Genomic DNA, 20,650 nt, shown 5'->3' on the forward strand with positions numbered 1-20,650 from the left:
GTCTAGTGTTTTATGATGCTGGCTAGAGATGATGGCTGAGACCTCAGGAGTGGTTTTTGAGGAGGAGCTGTGATTGGGGTTTACAGGGAAGAACAAGGAGAGAAAAGTGCTGGAAGAATGAACACATCCGCCAGGCGTGGTGGCTCATGCCTGTAATCCCAGCACTTTGGGCGGTTGAAGCAGGCAGAGCACTTGTAGTCAGGAGTTCAAGACCAGCCTGGCCAACATGGTGAAACCCCATCTCTACTAAAAGAAACCAAAAATTAGCTGGACATGGGGGCACAAACCTGTAATCCCAGCTACTCTGGAGGCTGAGGCAGGAGAATCGCTTGAACCCAGTAGGCGGAGGTTGCAGTGAGTCAAGATCACATCATTTCATTCCAGCCTAGGCAATGAAAGCGAAACTCCATCTAAAAAAAAAAAGAGAGAGAGAGAAGAAAAAATGAACACATGATTTGATAGTAGAAAGGACGATAAGATGATGCCAAGACTAGGAAACTAGATCAAAGAAATGTCTGTTTGAAATGAGTGAAACCTGCATTATTTGTGTCTTAATTTAATTTAATGTAACTTAATTTAGGAGAGTTAAGTAATTAAACATGAGGCCAAAGTACGTAACAAAGTGGCAGTCTTTTATTGCAAATATGCACTCACTCTCCCGCAAGGTTCTCTGGTCCTCAGGTGTGGGGGGGGGCGGCCAGGGAAGTCCCGCCGGAGCTCTCCGGTGAGGTTCCCCGTCCACGAACGCGGGGACGAAGAACTCACGCCGGCTCCTGCTTGCAGCGGACTTTTACGCATTGGTACTGGAAGGGGGAGGGCAGTGGGCGGGATAAGGGCCTGTCGGGGGGCGTTTCGTAGGTGCGGCCAGGTAAGTCTCGGTCTCTTCGGATTGACGTCACCTGGCGCATGCTCAGTTGATCTGCATCTTCCTGGGCGGTGGCTGCATTTTCCCGCGCGCGGGTAAGTTGGTGGCGAAGAACCCCGAAACAACAGGTACTGCTCCATCTTGTTCACCTTCCTCCATTTTGTCCCTTCTCCTTCACCCAAACAATTTGTTTGTTAACGGGATACAGTGGGAGGAGAAAAAGCAACTGAGGAAGCAGGAGAGTAAGAGAGAGAGTGGACAGAGCTAAGTGCTGGTGGGGAGCTGGGCAGGGTGAGGCCAGGAGTACATGGGGAAGGATACAGGGCACTTCATCAAAAGGAAAAGAAAAGGAGAAAAGAACAGGGAGGAGCTCTGAAAGATTTTCCTAGTGAGGCACAGGAAGCTGAGGAACCTCAGAGCAGAGAAGACCCCTGCTGGCAAATCAAAGACAAGCTGTGAACTGGGGAAACTGAGGAAATAGGGTGGATTTTGAGATTTGGAAATGTGGAGAAGAATTTGCACAACTGCTTTGGGAAGCAATCAGACATCAAGAAACAGGAAATAAAAAACTTATGATGAGTGGTGAGGGCTCAGTTGAGGTTGGATGCTGGAACTTTGCAGGGGACTTGCTCTTGTCCCTCTCCCAGAACTTCTCTGACTGTCCTGAAAGCAACTCAGTGCAGACACCTGCCCACTGCTGTGGGATATGGGGATACCTAGATCTTTTCTGCTGCTTTTGCTTAGATCTGGGGAGGCTGATACATTTGTTAACGGTTGCCAAATGGAGAATATTATGAAGATGGAGACCAACTCTTCTTCCTCTCCACCAAAGGAAAAAAATCAAGGCCTGTGGAATATGGAGAGAGGAAGAAGAAATGGAATTCAGTAAAGTGGAAAAATATTGCCCAGCTACATTCAGGAAAACAAACTCCTCATCATAATTTTGTTCTAAAGAACAGCGATTAGGTTATGGGATGACATATTTAATTCTTCAATTGGTTACTTCTGTTATGGGCTTAAGAATAAACAAGCTTAAGCTATAGCTTGAACTATTTAAGCAAATGTCAAGGAAGGCATTTGTGGGACTGCTACAAAGCGGTATAGCATAATGGTTATTATCGTGGCCTTTGGAGCCGTACTGTCTGGGTTTGAATCTTGCCTCTTAATAATTGCATGGCCCTGGGTGAGTCACAGTCCTTTCATGTTTCGTTTACTTCATCTCTAAAATGGTGATGACAATATGCCTAACTTATGGGGTTGCGAAAAACTCTTAGAACAAAACCTGATAAACAATATTCAATAAATATTAGTTATTAGCTGTCATCATTTTTTAAGAAAAACAGATTTCTTGGTGAGTTTCATAGAAGTACTTGCTCCCAGAGTAGAGGATTCCAAGAGCTCTCGGTCCTATGGTTTTCAAACTGCTCTTCAGTGCTCAAGAGTGAAAGAGACATGCTTCTGGGGTTCCTTTGGGAGTAAAAAGGGAGAAAAGACTGCTGTGGCTCTTATCCATTCCCCAGCTTCAATGGGAAGAATAATGAGCATAAGAATGAAAATAGCTCTGCTCTATCAATTTCACCTACTTTTCAGTTTTCTTTCTATATCTGGAAAGAAGCTTTCAATATTAAACAAAGAAAATGGAACTGATTTAACAAATGAAGAGACTGAAGGCTAGAAGGAGAAATGACTTCCCCAAAGTCAAATGCTTACTTTTCAGCAGAGCAAGATCTAGCACCCAGGCCTCCTGCCTCCCCTTCCGGGACTGCTTCTACTACAACTCCCTATCAGTTCGGGCCCCACCACAAAATGCCCGGAGACACATGGCCAGCACCCAGGCTGCAGATCACAATTGCATCATCATGTAACTTGCCCCTGCTCTAAAGTCTTAATCCCAAAAAGACGTTTCATCATGGAACTGTGGGGAAAGAGAGGAATATCCTGAAGTTTTTCCTAAATGTATGTATATGGGTGTGTATGTATTCCTAAATGCATGATTGTTTTTATTTCACAAACAACCTAGCTTATTCACATTTCCTCCAAAGACTTTTCTAATTCTCCAGGCAATTGGCTATCCCCTCCCAGAGCTTCGCCTCTTCTGAGCATAATGTTTTAATGATCATTTTTCCTGATGAATAAAATATCCTACTTTCAAGTCAATCATCTTTGACTTCCCAGCGCCAGCTTCAGTGAATGGCACATAGCAGGCACTGGGCAGATAATGGATGTGAATATGTGTTTTAAATCACCAGCTGATATACAAATGTGAAGAATAATTAGTGTTGCTGTTATTATTACAGTGAAGGAGCATCAGATGTAACATGTCCTATTTCAGTGAGCCCTTTACTCATTTAGGTTGGCTAAGAACTTTTGCAAAACTTTGTTTCTTTCTGAGAATAAGGTGTGACTTCGATGTGCTGCATAGGATTTAATTTTTATTTGTCACATCAAATGCCTGTAGGGTGGGAGGAGGAGCGCAAAGAGAGTAGAAGAGACTGGTTAAGGGCAAGCACTGTCTGCAAAAAGGTTTCCAGAAGACCCCCTAACCCCACACACATAAACCGGATACTTTTCTTTCTCACATACAGGCCTGTCTGTGAGCCCAGAGAACCTTTTTCCGGTAAGCAGGCTCCACAGCTGACTGATTAGGGGAGACCTTTTAATGAAGTCATTAATAAAAGAAGCTGCAGCTCCAGAGGGGGCCTGCACTAATTAGGATAGTGTCAGCCAGGAGAACACCCACACAGACAGCTCTGTGTCTTTTCTGTAAGGGTAGGGTGCAAGGAGCTGCCGAGTTTTGCTGCCCCTGATGCCCTCTCCTCCCCACCTTAGGGGCCTGTTTGTTAATATCTACTTCCTACACACTCAACCCCCCGAGAATGTGTATGCCAGTCCCGCCCCAGCCAGGACCTGGGGAGGTGGCACCTTTAAACCATCTGGACCACCTTCCTTCCTGCAGAAAGCATTGCCGTGATGCACATTTCCACGGAAGACAGAGAGACTGCAGTGCTTGGCACTCCCAGCCTCTCAGTCTCCCTTGACTTGGCAGTGAAACTTCTGCCTTCCTCCCTTCATCCCCTGCCCTTCATTTCCTGACCCTCCATACTGACCAACATGATGTCATCTGCATCAGTCACTGTTCTCCAGAGGAAAATCTGTATATATGTAGATGGCCTATATGCATATAATGCTTAGGTATACATTCTTTTGGAATAAATAATTTATATTTATTATTTACTTATAATCATATATGTATGAGTTATTTCAAGGAACTAGCTGATTTATTTGTGAGAACTGGCAAGTTTAAAATTTGTAACGCAGGCTAGCTAGCAGGCTGGAAATTCAGGCAGGACTGGATGCTGCAGTCTTGAGGGAGAATTTCTGTGGGAAAATTCAGTTTTTTTGCTCCTATAAACCTTTCAACTGATTAGATAAGATCCATCCAGTTGGAGAGGGTAATCTCTTCTACTTAAAGTCAACCAATGGTATATGTTATCTACAGCTACACAATACCTTCACAGCAACAACTTAGGTTTGTATTTGATTAAATAACTGAATACAACAACCTAGCCAAGTCGGTACATAAAACAACCACACCATCCTTTACCTCATTTGAACTTCCCAATTTCTTTGGCTAAGCAGAGAAGTTAGCATTATCTACATTCCACAGATTCCAACACTGAGGCTCTTCTGAGTGGTGATTTGTTCACTTATACACAGCAAGTAAATGTTATTTCTGGATGTCATAATTAGACCAAAGGTTTTGGCCATCTTAAATTCTTAAAGTTAGATCATACCACCTTTCTCACATAAAAGTCATTCATTTATGCATTCAATAATTATGTTTGTAGGTAGGTACTGATTGAGTACCAATCATGTGCTAGGTACTGATTGAGCAAGACAGACCTGGGGTTCTGACATTTTGGAGCTGACTCTCCGGTGAGGGAGCCCAACACACTGACATACACACACACACACACACTCACACACACTCACAGAACTGCTCATAGCATTTGAAAAGCTTCTTTAAAATGATTGGCAAACTCTGGGAGAAGTAGGATTGTCTTCCATAACAGAGAAGCATGGGACTGAGAAAGCAGCTCAGAAAATGCAGCAATTGTTTTTCAAAGAGAGATGAGACAAGCTCAATAAACTCAATTTCAGAGTGTTAAAGAAGAGTCTGAGATCCACGTCTGTGATGGAGGGGATGGTGAATCAGGAGTCAAAAAAGCATATGCTGAATTTTTTCCTTTGGCATGAGCAAGTGGTGGGAGCTGGGTTGGAATCAACACGTGGCAGGCCAAGGCTTTAGCCGGAAGCAGACTGGTGGCACAGGGCAGCCAGCCAGGCAGACTACCCTTGGCTTCTGCTGCTGGGCTCCATGTGCTAAATCTCAGGAGGAAGAATGAATCAAGGATTACCGCTTTGGCTGATGGAGACATTTTTTCATTTCACAAAATCAGTAAAGTATTTTATGTGGTTTCCAGCAAATGCAGAATACAGGTATACATTGTTTTGTTGCACTTTGCTTCACTGCACTTGGCAAATACTGAGTGTTTTACAAATTGAAGGATTGTGGCAACCTTGCATTCACCAATTAAGTCCACTGGCGCCATTTTCCCAACAGCATGTGCTTACTTCATATCTCTGTGTCCCATTTTGCTAATTCTTGCAATACTTCAAACTTTTTCATTATTTTTATATCTGTTATGGTGATCTGTGATCAGTGATCTTTGATGCTAATATTATAATTGTTTGGAGTATCACAAACCACACCATATAAGATGGCAAACTTAATCAATAAATGTGTATGTTTTGACTGCTGTATGGGCTGGCCATTCCCACTTCTCTCTCCCTCTCCTTGGATTTCCCTATATCCTGAGACAATTAGATGAATTAACAACCCTACAGTGGCCTCTAGGTGTTCAAGTGAAAGGAAGAGTCACACAAATCTCATTTTAAATCAAAAGTTAGAAATGATTAATCTTAGTGAGGAAAGCGTGTCAAAAGCCAAGATAAGCTGAAAGCTAAGCCTCTTGTGCCAAATTGGCCTCTAGCCAAATTGTTAATGCAAATAAAAAGCTATCGAAGGAAATTAAACATACTGATCCAGTAACAGACAAATGATAAGAAAGCAAAACAGCCTTATTGCTGATATTAACAAGGTTTTAATGGTCTGGATAGAAGACCAAACCAGCCACAATATCCCCTTAAGCCAAAGCCTAATCCAGAGTGAGGACTTACCTCTCTTCAATTCGATGAAGGCTGAGGAGGTAAGGAAACTGCAAGAAGAAAAATCGGAAGCCAGCAAAAGTTAGTTCATGAGGTTTAGTCTCCATAACATAAAAGTGTAAGGTGAAGCAGCCAGTGCTGATGGAGAAGTTGCAGCAAGATATCCAGATCTGGCAAAGATAACTGATGAAGGTGGCTACACTAACAACACATTTTCAATGTAATGTAATAGCCTTCTATTGGAAGAAGATGGCATCTAGGACTCTCATAGCTTCAGACGAAAAAATGCTCAGCTTCAACGCTTAACAGGATAGGCTGGTACTCTTGTTAGGGGCTAATGCAGCCGGTGACTTTCAGTTGAAGCCAGTGCTCATTTACCATTCCAGAATCCTAGGGTCCCTAGGAAGCATGCTAAATCTACTGTGTTGTGCTGTAGAAATGGAATGACAAAACCTGGATGACAGCACATCTATTTATGACATGGTTTATAGAATATTTTAAGCCCACTGTTGAGACCTCCTGCTCAGATAAAAAAGACTCCTTTCAAAATATTGTTGCTCATCGGCAATGCATTTAGCCACCCAAGAGCTCTGACGAAGATGTACAAGGAAGTTAATGTTGTCATCCCTGCCAATTCGACATCCATTCTGAAGCCCATGGCCAAAGAGTAATTTCAACTTTTAAGCCTTATTATTTCAGAAATACATTTTGTAAGGCTATAGCTGTCAAAGATAGTGATTCCATTAATGGACCTGGGAAAAGTAAATTGAAAACTTCCTGGAAAAGATTTACCTATTCTAGTGCCATTAAGAACATTCATGATTTATGGAAGGAGGTCAAAATGTCAACATTAACAGGAATTTGGAAGAAGTTGATTCCAACCCTAATGGATAATGTTGAGGGGTTCAAGATGTGACTGAATTGCTGCAATCTTGTGATCAAACATGAACGGATGAGGAGTTGCTTGTTATGGATGAGAAAGTGATTTCTTGAGATAGGATCTACTCTTGGTGACGATGCTATGAACATTGTTGAAATGACAACAAAGGACATATAACATTACATAACTTAGTTGATAAAACAGCTGCAGGGTTTGAGAGAATTGACTCTGATTTTGAAAGAAGTTTTACTGTGGATAAAACATTATTAAACAACATTGCATGCTAAAGAGAAATCTTTCATGAAAGGAAGAGTCAATCAGTGCAGCAAACTTCATTATTGTCTTATTTTTAAGAAATTGCCCCAGCCACTCCAGCTAACCTTCAGCAACCACCACCCCAACCAGTCAGCAGCCATTAACATCGAGACAAGATCCTCCACCAGTAAAAAAAAAATTACAGCTCACTAAAAGCTCAGATGATCATTAGCAATTTTTAGCAATAAAGTATTTTTGAATTAAGGTATGACACATACCTTAATTCAAATGTCTAAAATTTTTAAAAATACATTGTTTTTCACACATAACTCTATTGCACACAAAAGTGATGACAATAAACATAACTTTTATATGCACTGGGTAACAAAAAAATTCATGTTATTCCCTTTATTGTGGTGGTCTGGAACAGAACTTGCAATATCTCTGAGGGATGCCTGCATGTGTCTTAGTCCTGTATCTAGGCATTCCTTGCCTCCTACCATCACCGAATCAAAAATGTATTGTCCCCAAACAATATTAGTTTTATAGACTTTCACAAGTTATAAAAATGCTTTTGAGTACGTTGTCCCACTTACTCCCTGAAATAAAAGCAATATAAACATTATTAAATTTCTACTTCATAGAAGAAACTGAGGTACAGAAAGGTTAATTGACTTGCCCAGAGTCTTTAGAGCAATATCTTTGAGGGCATTGGACCCCCCAGTATTTCATCTGGTTCCTGCTCAGTCATCAAAACCAAACATCATCAGTATATTAGTTTACTAGGGCTGCCATAGCAATGTTCCACAAACTGGATGGCTTAAACAACAGAAATATTGCCTCACAGTTCTGGAGAATGGAAGTCTGAGATCAAGGTGTGGGCAGGGTTGGTTCCCTGTGACGGCTGTGAGGGGACAATCTCTTCTATGCCACTCTCACAGCTTCTGATGGCTTGCAGGTATTATTTGGCATTCCCTGTAGAAGCAGCACCCCAATATTTGCCTTCACATTCACCTAGTGTTCTCTCTGTGTTTGTGTCTGTGTTCAAATCCACCCTTTTCATAAAGACACCAATCATATTGGATTAGATGCCCACTCTATTTCAGTATGACCTGATCTTAACTAATTGCATCTGCAACAACCCTACTCCACATAGGTCACATGCTGAGTTACTGGGAGTAGATCTTCAACACAGGAATTCAACCCATAACAATCAATGTCTGTTAAATCCATTTTACCCTGGAACGTAGACAAAGCTAAGATTTTTATTCTCATTTATAAGATGGGTAAAATCATCCAGGCCCAGGACCACTGAGTAAGTGACAGATCTGTCCCTGACCTCACTCCATTCCACTATTTAACTCTGCAAGTTGTACCTTCAGGCTACCTTGGGACACACGGAACCCCACTGATGTCCACGGCGTAGGTCCAGTAAGGGCCAAGCCACAGCCTATGTGCTTGTCAAGAAACTGCTGGCTGAGATAAAGTGTCTGAATTAATAAAAGCATCTGACTGTGAAGCACTCCTGGAAAGGACTTTAACCTGAAAAGGAATAAGGAATATTGCCAGGTCTGTATTCCATCAGTCTCCAAATACTAGGAAATGGTGCCAGATAGGGGTTGTGAGAAGTTAACTAGATAATTGAAAAGGTTATCTGTACTCTTGGGGAACATTAACATTTATTTGTTGCCATAACTACATAGAATTATCAGCAAAGTTGTTGTAATCCAAAATAGGATCAAAATATTTGAATGAGATTATCTCAGACCAGAAAGCCTTCCAAAGTTACCTAGATTTTTCTAAAGGGAACAAGAAATGTTTAGCCTTATCATAAACCCAAATTATGGCATGTCTGGTAGAGAACTGATTTGAGCCATAGCTCAGGCATCCAGAGAGCCCTGGAGAAAGTTTAAGGTTTGCAGCCAGAAACTAAGGATTTAAATCTCACCCTCAGGCCGGGCGCGGTGGCTCAAGCCTGTAATCCAGCACTTTGGGAGGCCGAGACGGGCGGATCACGAGGTCAGGAGATCGAGACCATCCTGGCTAACATGGTGAAACCCCGTCTCTACTAAAAATACAAAAAACTAGCCGGGCGATGTGGCGGGCGCCTGTAGTCCCAGCTACTCGGAGGCTGAGGCAGGAGAATGGCGTAATCCCGGGAGGCGGAGCTTGCAGTGAGCTGAGATCCGGCCACTGCACTCCAGTCTGGGCGGCAGAGCGAGACTCCGTCTCAAAAAAAAAAAAAAAAAAAAAAATCTCACCCTCGTTCTCTCACTTTCTGGTTAGCTTGGAGATAACATGGACAGTGGGATGTGCTGGGTCTTTTAGGTCAGCTTTTGTTTTAAGCCCTTTTTTTGTCAACTTGCCAGAGATTTTTGTGGCTGTTGCATTACTTTAATAAATCTAGGATTGAACCAGGCACTTGATTGACCAGCACAAGCATCAGTTGCCAAAAGGCAACTGATTCACATTTCCAGAGGGGTTGCTGGCATTTCCAGAGGGGTTGCTGGCATTTCCAGAGGGGTTGCTGGCATTTCCAGAGGGGTTTCTAGCATTTCCAGAGGAGTTTTTAATTAGACGATAGTGTGCCCCCATAGTCTAATAAAACTCGCTCAGAGTAACCCTCTGGACCACTGTCCCTTACGGTGACATACATTGTTCAGGCTACAAAGGTTCTCCTAGAACTTAATCTCACTTGAGCCTCACTTCAATCCTGTCTGTGCACTGGGGAGGACAGAGTTTATTACCAGCCTGGGCTGTCATAAAAAGACTAAGTTTCATTAAACAGCTCATTGATTTGAGGACCAGGACTTAAATCTGGACCCCTGGCCTCCAAGTTCACCACTCCACATTGCCTTCTGGCTTAGAATTATCAGTAGAAATTCCATCCCAGAACCCTGTGCAAGAGGCAGAGCTAATCCCCAAGTGGAGGATTAGCTTGTAAGCCTGTGTTTACTGAGAAACTGTGCTCAGCCCCGCGATCCTCCTGTTCCACTGCCCATCACCCGCAGGAAAGTGTCAGAGCCTTCTCCCCCAGGAAATGGAAACTTAACACTGATTCTCACATAAGCAACAGCCAGTTTCAACATGTCTTTCTCTTTACCAAAAAGACAGAATTTTTTTGCCGTTGTATTGAATACAATTGTTTTAAAAATAATACTGAATGGTTAAAGAATGTTAACTCACAATTTTATTTAGTACATTTTACTGAGGGCTATCCTGTATCAATTCCTTTGCTCTATTCTGTGGAAACATCAAATTAATCAGTGACAGACAGTGCTCCCAAGAGGCTCAGGGTCTCACAGGAAAATAAGTCATACATAGAGATGGCAGGATGTGAGAGGGGAGACGAGGTGCTGATTGGTTGCACAACCAGCCTTGGAATCTCAGAACCTGAGAAGGACAGCATGGAGGGACCTCTTTTTAATTGTCCTTAGCTGTGATGTTCATTCTATAGACTAAGTCATCCTACTCAAGCATCTGGAGCTGCCCATCCAAAAGAATTGTTGGCAATGCTCTGTATCTATGTTGTTCAGTATGGTAGCCTTGAATACAGTAACTCAGAAGCTACTGAGCACTTGAAATGTGGCTAGTGCAACTAAAGAAATGAGGCTTTAATTTAATCCTATTTTCATGAATTTTAATTATAGCTAGGGGCTACTGTATTGGACAGTGCAGGTCTCTGCAGGCAGGAAAATGCCTAGCTCTTCACGACCATGTTATTGTTGGGGGTGCAGCCAAACATGATTATGGGGAAGGCTCTCCTGCTGCTCTGCTGCCCCTCCAGGACATCTGTCATCACCTTCTCCTGGTTTGTATGTCAGGAGGCTTACACATGTAGGGCTGGGTCCTCCGGAGTGTCACTAAACCAAAGTGGTCAGCCAGTCCCTCCCACACCGACATGTGACTACTACTAGCAACACTCCCTTCTCATTTGGGAGATCAAAGTAATAGAGTCTGGCAAGGTGCAGCTTTGGAGAGGTGCCAACCCCTGTGACAGAGAGGCAATGAATTGTCCAAAACACCCTAGGGCCTACCTCTCAGGCCGTGTGGCAGCCTGCAGGGCACGGGAACTGGACCTGATGAAATCTGTGATCCAGCCCCAGCTGTGCCGTGAGCTCACTCTGTGACCTCTGTGACCCAGAGCAGGCTGCTCCTCTTGCTGAGCTCCAGTTCTCTTTTCTGCAAAGTGAGAAGTTGGATTTCCTACTTCTTCAACTAGCTAAAAGCTTCTGCAACTGTCTATTTATTCCCAGACACAGAAATTTAGAGAGTGAAGAAGGAAGTATCTAGAGATTTATTTTCTGATGTGAAGCACAGGGTAAAACTAATTTGGCAGCAATAAAAAATGGGAATAGTTGAAAATACCTGGTGTTATTGGTGGTAAGCAAGTGCTACTAGTGAATTTAACAGTAAGAAAAATAGGCTGAGAAGATTACAAAGGAGAAGAGGAAACTGACAAGAACGAGGATGAAAAGGAAGTGGAGGACAAAAGGCAGGAGTGACAAAAGGGTCAAATAAATAACAATTATCAGTCATGCAAGTCAGTGAAGGGTAAAGAAGACAGCAATCAGACCTCTGTGAGCTAGAGAGAGTGACTCGATCAGTGAGGAGCAGCACATTTTATCTCTGATGCAAAAAAATCCTGACTTCTTTAGTCAGCATCTCAAAGCACAGAGGAGCAAAGCATCTGCAGGAACAACTTCACCTCATTCATTCAGCAAATAGTTATTGAGCACTCTACAGCAGGGGCTGTGAATCTGGCTGAGTATCAGAATCACCTGGGGAGCTTGAGAAATTAAAAACCTGATGTCCAGGCCCCTTCCCAGAGTCTCTGTTTGAATTGGTCTGGGGTGGTGCTCTGTGTTGGTGGTCAGCTAAAAGTCCCCAGCTGATTCTAATGTTCAGCCTCAGCTGAGAACCTCTGGTTTCTTGTGTGCCAGGCATTGTGCAAACCAGGACATGTAAAGGTAAACAAAACAGACAAGGCCCCTGAACCCCCCAGAGGCAGGTATTCTCCAACATAATCAAGACCCAGTGAGGTTTGTGGGTAATAATTATCTCTATACCACAGATGAAGAAAGTGGTATTTAGGTGGTTTATTCCCAAGATCACACAACCTGGAAGTCGTTAGTTGAGGACAGCTTCATCAGTCTGAGTCTCAACATCCAGTGCTCCCTCCCTGACACCATATTCCCCCAGAAAACAGGATACAGAGAAAAGGAACCTTCCAGTGATCCCTCCTCTAGTTTTCAGACACCTGAAAGGTTCAACAGGCTCTGGCCACACCTACAATTATCAGACCTTTAAGTACCCACGGGATGCAGAGAATGACTGAAGGCTGGAGACCCTGGGGACAGACCTACTGTGGATTACAGTAAGAAGACACCTTACTAGAGATACCCAAAAAGGGGAAAGATGCGAAGTTATGGATGCCTAATATTTGCCAGGCACTGTGCTAGGTGCTAAAGACACAAAAATGAAAGTCAGTCCCAATCCTCAAGGGATATAGAGCCTGGAGGAAACACATGCAGTATGACTCAATTGTGAATGTTCTAGAGGAGAAGTTGGCAAGCTTTTTCTATAAGAGTCAGACGATAAATATTTTCCGCTTTAATGGCTATGTGGTCTCTGTCACAACTCCTTGATTCTGCCATTGTAATGCAGAAGAAGCTATAGGCAATACTCAAATGTACGAGCACAGCTATGTTTCAACAACATAGGATTTGTGGAGACTGAAACTCGGATTTCATCTCATTTTTATGTCTTATGATATACTGTTCTTCATTTGATGTGTTCCAATCATTTAAACATGTAAAAAATCATTCTTAGCTTGCAAGCTGTCCAAAAATCAGATGGTGGGATTAGATTTGACCCCTGGTTTATAGTTTGCTAGCTCCTGTTCTGGAGGTGTCATGCCAGGGAACTAGGGGGAAAAAATGGCCACTCGGATCAGCCTTGGGGGATCAAGGGAGGTTTCTCAAAGGAGATGGCACTTTAACTTCTCCCAGTTCACCTGGATGCCCTGCAGACAGCGCTCATTTTCCTACTTTGAACATGACCTGTGAACAGGCTCCAGTGAATTCTCTGGATATTCTTTAAAGGAGGAAACAAAATCAGATTTTAAAAAATGTTTCTCGGATATTTTAACAATCACCAGATGCCCCTCTGCATTGGAATACAGAGCTTAGAAGTTCTCCTCTGGCATAAGATCCCTACTTCATTAGAAGTTAGGGAAGACGACAATGGGAAATAACATTTATTGAGATTGTATATGTTTCTGGATGTGTCAGAGGCTTTTTACTTGAGTGTTCTCATTTAATCCTTGTGATTCGATTACCCTGCATGTTAATATTATTATTTCCATTTTACAGATGATGAAAATGAAGCTTAGAGATATACATATTCTCAAAGCCACAAAGTTAGTACATGGTAGAGTTGAGGCTTGTATTCAGGCTATCAGGTTTTAAGGTACAATTTCCCTTATTATTCTTCCTTTCCTGGTAAAGCAATTATAGCTTATGAACAAGGAGATTTTTAAACAGAATTAAAACAGCACAAAAATTTTTAACAAAACTAATTACAAATAGTGAACCGGGAAAATACCTTGGAAAACTAGCTTCCAATTAAAATGCATCTGGAAAATATCACCCATCAGCCTCACTTGCTCACCTGCCTGGATGAAAGTTTCTTTCAATTAAAGACAGGGGTTGGTAGGAAGAGCAACAGCTTTTTAGAAAGCCAGTCTTCGTGAGGGCTTTGAATATTATGGAAGTCTGAAAGACTTGTATTTCTGAGGATAATTCTTATGGGGCAGTTTGAGAATCAAAACCTTTACATAAAAGAGTTCTGCTACAGTAATAAATAAAATTCACGTATTACTTCTTTAATACTCTATGTAAGCTTCTTCTTTTTATTTTTTATTTCTTTTTTTTGAGATGGAGTCTCGCTCTGTTACCCAGGCCGGAGTGCAGTGATGCGATCTCAGCTCACTGCAACCCCTGCCTCCTGAGTTTAAGTGATTCTCCTGCTTTAGCCTCCTGAGTAGTTGGGATTACAGGCGTGCACCACCACGCCCAGCTAAGTTTTTGTATTTTTAGTAGAGATGGGGTTTCACCATATTGGCCAGGCTGGTCTCAAACTCCTGACCTCATGATCTTCCTGCCTCGGCCTCCCAAAGTGCTGGGATTACAGGCGTGAGCCACTGCTCCCGGCCTCTATGTAAGCTTCTTATACAGAGAGGGGGCAGGTAATGTTGTTTTCGGTTTTGAGACTGGTTTTTGTTTTTTAATTGTCAAGACCAGTCTGCATCATATGTTCCTTTTCCCTAAAATTAGAGCCTCTTGAAACCTGCTAGAAAATTCAGGGAAGAGAAATAAACCCTAAAATAATGCTAACCCTAAAAATAAAACCTAGAAATCTCTCAGTTATATGCAATGGCTCAGGCCTTTGTCAGACCTCATATTTGTGTGGGAAACATTTGTTGCTTACCTCCTTGGTATGCATTTCCAAGTCTTCTGGATACAGCTCTACTCTTCTTTAGGGATTCAGCCCTTCCTCACCTCCAGTCTGTGCATTTTGGGGCAAAACACATGACCCAAACAGAAGCCAATCATGTATGCATCCACTGCATGTGAATGGGCATGGGTCTTTTTTTTTTTTTTTTTTTTTTTTTTTTTTTTTGAGGCGGAGTCTCGTCTCGCTCTGTCACCCAGGCTGGAGTGCAGTGGCCGGATCTCAGCTCACTGCAAGCTCCACCTCCCGGGTTTACGCCATTCTCCTGCCTCAGCCTCCGGAGTAGCTGGGACTACAGGTGCCCGCCACCTCGCCCGGCTAGCTTTTTGTATTTTTTAGTAGAGACGGGGGTTTCACCGTGTTAGCCAGTAGAGACGGGGGTTTCACCGTGTTAGCCAGGATGGTCTCGAACTCCTGACCTCGTGATCCGCCCCTCTCGGCCTCCCAAAGTGCTGGGATTACAGGCTTGAGCCACTGCACCCGGCCGGGCATGGGTCTTAATCTACCCCACTTTGCTAGTACAGTAGTGCTGGGGGGAAAAAAGATACCTCTTTTCTACTTGATTGTTATCTGACAGCCATATTGCTACTTTATGGAGAAAGTCTGCCTAGGAATGGAGTTAAAATAGGAAAGGGAACAGAAAAATGAAGAAAAATATTTTTGTGACATTCATGAGCCTTGGATCAAATCACATTTGTTAGATAAGTCAACAAAATTCTATTTTTGCCTAAATTTGATTTTTCTGTTTTTCTGTTGCTTACAACCAAAAGCGTCCTAACTGAAACTATAATTACCCCCCTCTAATCTAGTCCCAGTAACAAAGTCACTGTCTTGATCTCCGTTCCATGTCTCTGACCTCATCACTCAGAGAGTGTCCTGGTCCTTCTGTTACTGAGAGACCTTACCTTGTGACTGACTTCACCTCATCCCTACACTGGAGGCTGGACATTCACTAGTACCTGCTCCAGACTAAAGAGTGAAAAAGACCGAAAAAGACCACCTTTTCCCCGTTTTGTTTTACATTTATTACATAAGAAACATATTAATAATAGAACATTTATTTAATACATGACAGGCTGGAGAAAAATATTTATTATTTATAATCTTTCTTGATATGAAACATATAGATCCAGGTAGCTGGAGGATCTTTTGTTTACTGAGAGTAGACAAAATTCTTCATCCTCACTTTAATGGTCTTAGACCTATTTAAAGTTAATATTGATGAGTGGGAGAGGATTGGCAATCAGGGAATTGCTCTAAGAAGAGGAGAGATTAAGAGGGCCCAGAGACTAATTACTCCAGGGAGGCAGGAGACGGCGGCCAGGAGGCTGAGTGGAAGAAGGTGCAAAGCTGTGATGTAGAAACAGGTATGGAAAAAGCATCCTCTCACGGGAGAATTTGAGATAAGGGCCTGTGCACTGTGAAACGTCAGTCTTCTCCTCTGCCTCCTCTGTGAATTCTGCGATATTCTACATTGCTCATTACTCCTTAAGAATGAAGTCAATTTGGAGGGAGCTTAAAGAAAGAGAATAGGGAAACAGGAGCGAGCAGCAAGCATAAATTTACATGTATCAGGCATTTTGGCTTAAAAGGACTTGGGATGCAGATGCTGATGGGTAGAGGAATGGATAATCCCCTTTACAGTAATTTTGTTTATATCGCAGCTGAAATGAAGCCACAATATTGACAGGAAGTGGAGTCTGGCAACCACAAGTTTCCAAAGTGCACATCTGCACTGGGGTCTGGAGATTTCTGGAAGGGAATCAGTCTGTGTCCTTTTTGCAGGTCTGTGTCCTTGTACGTATTTGCATCTACTAATTTACATATTAAAGTTTTAAAATTGTCATTAAATCTACTCCTATCATATAATATTCAATACCTTCATAATATCCATTATAGATCTGCACAAAAATTTATTTAACCAATATATTTTGCTTGGCATTACGACTGTTTGTATGACTTATTGAAGTAAACCACACTGACATGTTGTAGACAGGTTCTTGCACATTTTCCTGATGAAAAATTCCTAAGAGTAAAATCTGTGGGTCACAGCAATCATATTACTGGGTATATTCTCAGAAGACTATCCATCATTTTACCATAAAGAAACGTGCATACGAATGTTCATTGCAGTGCTATTCACAATAGCACAGACACGGAATCAGTCTAAATGCCCATCAATGACAGACTGGATAAAGAAAACGTGGTACATATACGCCATGAAATATTATGCAGCCATAAAAATCGACAAGATCATGGCTTTTGCAGGAACATGGATGGAGCTGGAGACTATAATCTTTAGCAAACTAATGCAGGAACAGAAAACCAAATGCCACATATTCTCGCTTATAAGTGGGAGCTAAATGATGAGAACTCACAGACATAAAGAGGGAAACAGCAGACGTGGGGCCTACTGGAGGGTAGAGTGGAAGGAGGGAGAGGATCAGAAAAAATAATGACTTGGTACTAGGTTTAGTACCTGGGTGATGAAATAATCTGTGCAACAAACAGATTATTTTTGTTTACAAAAATAATGTCACAAGTTTACCTATGTGACAAACCCGCACATGTATCCCCAAACCTAAAATAAAAGTTAAAAAAAAAAAAAGCCAACAACTGTGGGTCAGAAAAAATGAGTCTTATGTGTTAAGGCAATCTGTTCTGTGTGTTTATTTTCACTTTGTAGTTATATGATATAAATATATACGCACACACACATCTATACATACACACATATATATACCACAGTAAATTTGCATATATTATGTGTTATATGTATAATCTAATACATGTAATTACAGGGGAAATTGTGTGTGTGTGTGTGTGTGTGTGTGTGTGTGTGTGTGTGTGTGTGTGTATACATATGAAAAGTATAGGTCCAGGTAACTGGAGGATCTTTTGTTTGCTGAGGGTAGACAAAATCTTTCATCCTCACTATAATGGCCTTAGACCTATTTAAAGTTGCTATTAATAAGTGGAAAGAACTGGCAAACAGGGAATTGCTCTAAGAAGAGGAGAGATTAAGAGGTCCCAGAGAATAATGGCTCCAAAGAGGCAGGAGACGGCGGCCAGGAGGCTGCGTGGGAGAAGGTGCAAAGCTGTGATGTAGAAATGGGTATGGACAAAGCATCCTCTCATGGAAGGAGCTACATGTGTGTATATACATATACATGTATATGTGTATACACATACATATGTACATAGATGTATATGTATATATACATACATATATATATATATATATCACACACACACATACACATATATAATTTCCCCTCTAAGCAAGGACTTGAGAGTTGTTTGTAAAGTTAAAGGCCATAGTTGAGTCAAAGGCTGCTTACATTGTACATTTGCTCTGAGGAAAACCTCACATCCAGGGTACAAAGGCCCTCATTTTCTCACAGAAGGTCCCCCTACAGATTAGAAAGAGTGCTCAGACTAAAGTAACTTTCTTCACCAGGAACCTCAAAGATGAGAAAATAATATTGGAACCCCAGGATCCTGGTACAAATTCCATAAAGCTCTTTATTCTCTCCCTTCTTCAAACTCCCCTGTATAAAGATCCATTGACTCCAATCTGCATACAGAAAAAGAACTCAACTTTGAATCATATCCAAAGTCTTCAAAGTAGTAAAGGATAAGAATGGAAAATCACCTTTTCGTAAGCCCCAGTATAATGATTGATGCAGTCGAGGATCGTCAAAGAAAGCTAAAACAATGAAGTGAAAAGCTGTGATATTCTCATGGTGACAAAATATCACCACACAAATGACAAATTTAAATGGGAAAATAAATGATTGCAAGGAAGAGATTTGATGGTCAGCACGTTCACCAATGATCAAACTTTACATCACCGGCAGTGGGGTAGGCTGGCATCAGTGGCTGTCTATGTACTGCAGGGCAAAATTCACAGGATTCCCTGTGATACCTTCTTGTCCCAAAGGATTTCATCTGTATGTAATCTAGCCCTTGAGACATACTTCCAGTTTAGAGAAAATATGAGAGACAGAAAAGCGAGTTAAATAATACTATGAAGCGGTAATCAGAAAAGTCATGAATATAGGATGTTTTATAGGACAACCATCTGTACTATTAAAAAATTCAATCTCATTTTAAAAAGAAAAGTGGGAGAACTCCTTTAGTGTCTAGACTAAAAGAAAGTAAAGAAGAGTAACATAACAACTAAATTCAGCGTATGAGCCTTGCCTCAGATCTGGTTGGGAAGAGAAAGAAAAGAAAAGAGAAATAGCTAAAAAGACATTATCGAGGTAGTTAGTAACACTTGAGTATTAATACTGGGCAATATTATGAAATTATTATTTATTTTCCTGGAGGCTACAACAGTATCATAAAGTGGATTGTTTTTTTTCTTAGAAGATGAATGTTGATGTATTTATATGCAAGGTGTCAATGCCAAAAACTTATTCTGAAATGGTACAGAAAAAAGTACATACAGAGACAGAGAAAATATATAACAAAATGTTAAAATTGTTCAATCTCATTGAAGGGTATATAGGTGACATAATATCCTAAGTACTGGAGATTCTTTGTACTTCCTTGCGTAGACCATGCAGAATGTCCTCCCCCATTTCATTGGTTTTATTTTCTTCTTTTTCTAACTTCTTAAGAAATAGTCTTTGCACATAAGTTTAAGATAAAACTTTCTTCTTTTGTGATATAAATGTTAAGGCCAAAATTTCCCTTCTAAGTTCTGTTTTAGTTTCATCTAAAAAGTTTTGACACATTTTTGTTCAGTCAATATTACATACTTTCTAAGCTTGTTTTGATATTGTATTTGATCCATGAATTATGTGTGTGCTTTATTTTTAAATGTAAGTGGATTTTTAATTATCCTGGGTAATTAATTTCTGATGTACCTTGGTCAAGGAACACGGCCTGATTTTTATGTTTGTTGAAACCTGGTTTGTGGAGGAGTAGATGGTCGACTCTTGTAAATGTTTTATATGTGCTTGAAACAGTAGGTTTTCTAAAATTTGCAGATACAGAGCTCTATGTATGCATCTGCATTAGCTCAAGTTTGATAATTGTGTTATTCATATTCTCTATATTCTCACTAAGCTTTATCTACTTAATTTATGAAATCTGAGGGAGAAGTGTTAAAATCTTTCACCATGACTGTGGTTTTGACACTTTCTTCCTATAATTTGGATTATTTTTCTTTATGTATTTTGAGGACATATTTTAGGTGCATGAGAGGTACAGGATCAAGATCCTCAAAAAAAAAAAAAAAAAAAAAAAAAGTCTGAGAAAGTCTCAAGAAGCCACAGGCTAGAAGAACCTAAGAAGACATGATGACTAAATGTGATGTGATGTTTTGGATGAGATCCTGGGACAGAAAAAGGATATTAGGTAAATACGAAGGAAATTGGAAAAAAATATGGACTTCAGTTAGTAATAACTTGTCAATGTTGTTTCATTAGTTGTGGTAAATGCGTAATACTACTGTAAGATATTAACAATAGGACAAACTGAGTATAGAGCATACAAGAATCCTCTATACTATCTTAGCAACATTTCTGTAAATCAAAAACTATTCTATGATAAAAAGTTTATTTAAAAACAGAGGTTGTAGACTGGGCATGGTGGCTCACACTTGTAATCCTAGCACTTTGGGAGGCCGAGGTGGGTGGATTACTTGAGGTCAGGAGTTCGAGACCATCCTGGCCAACATGGTGAAACTCTGTCTCTACTAAAAATAGAAAAAATTAGCCAGGCATAGTGGTGCGTGCCTGTAATCACAGCTACTTGGGAGGCTGAGGCAGGAGAATTGCTTGAACCCCAGGAGGCGGAGGTTTCAGTGAGCTGAGATGGTGCCATTGTACTCTAGCCTGGGTGACAGAGCGAGACTTCATCTCAAAAAAAAAAAGAAAAGAAAAAGAAAGAAA

The 20,650-nt window shown here is 41.2% G+C and overlaps 1 long non-coding RNA gene across 1 annotated transcript in view; it reads left to right on the forward strand.

Moving 5' to 3' along the window:
- The first annotated feature begins 828 nt into the window (after positions 1-828).
- Positions 829-20,650, forward strand: part of LOC117077881 — a 41,316-nt gene continuing 21,494 nt past the window's right edge. The window contains exon 1 of the long non-coding RNA XR_004434853.1: positions 829-993. This is a non-coding gene — a long non-coding RNA (uncharacterized LOC117077881). The remainder of the gene's footprint in view (positions 994-20,650) is intronic.

This window comes from Trachypithecus francoisi, unplaced genomic scaffold (genome assembly GCF_009764315.1).
Source record: "Trachypithecus francoisi isolate TF-2019V2 unplaced genomic scaffold, Tfra_2.0 Lachesis_group0, whole genome shotgun sequence".
Classification (NCBI taxonomy): domain Eukaryota; kingdom Metazoa; phylum Chordata; class Mammalia; order Primates; family Cercopithecidae; genus Trachypithecus; species Trachypithecus francoisi.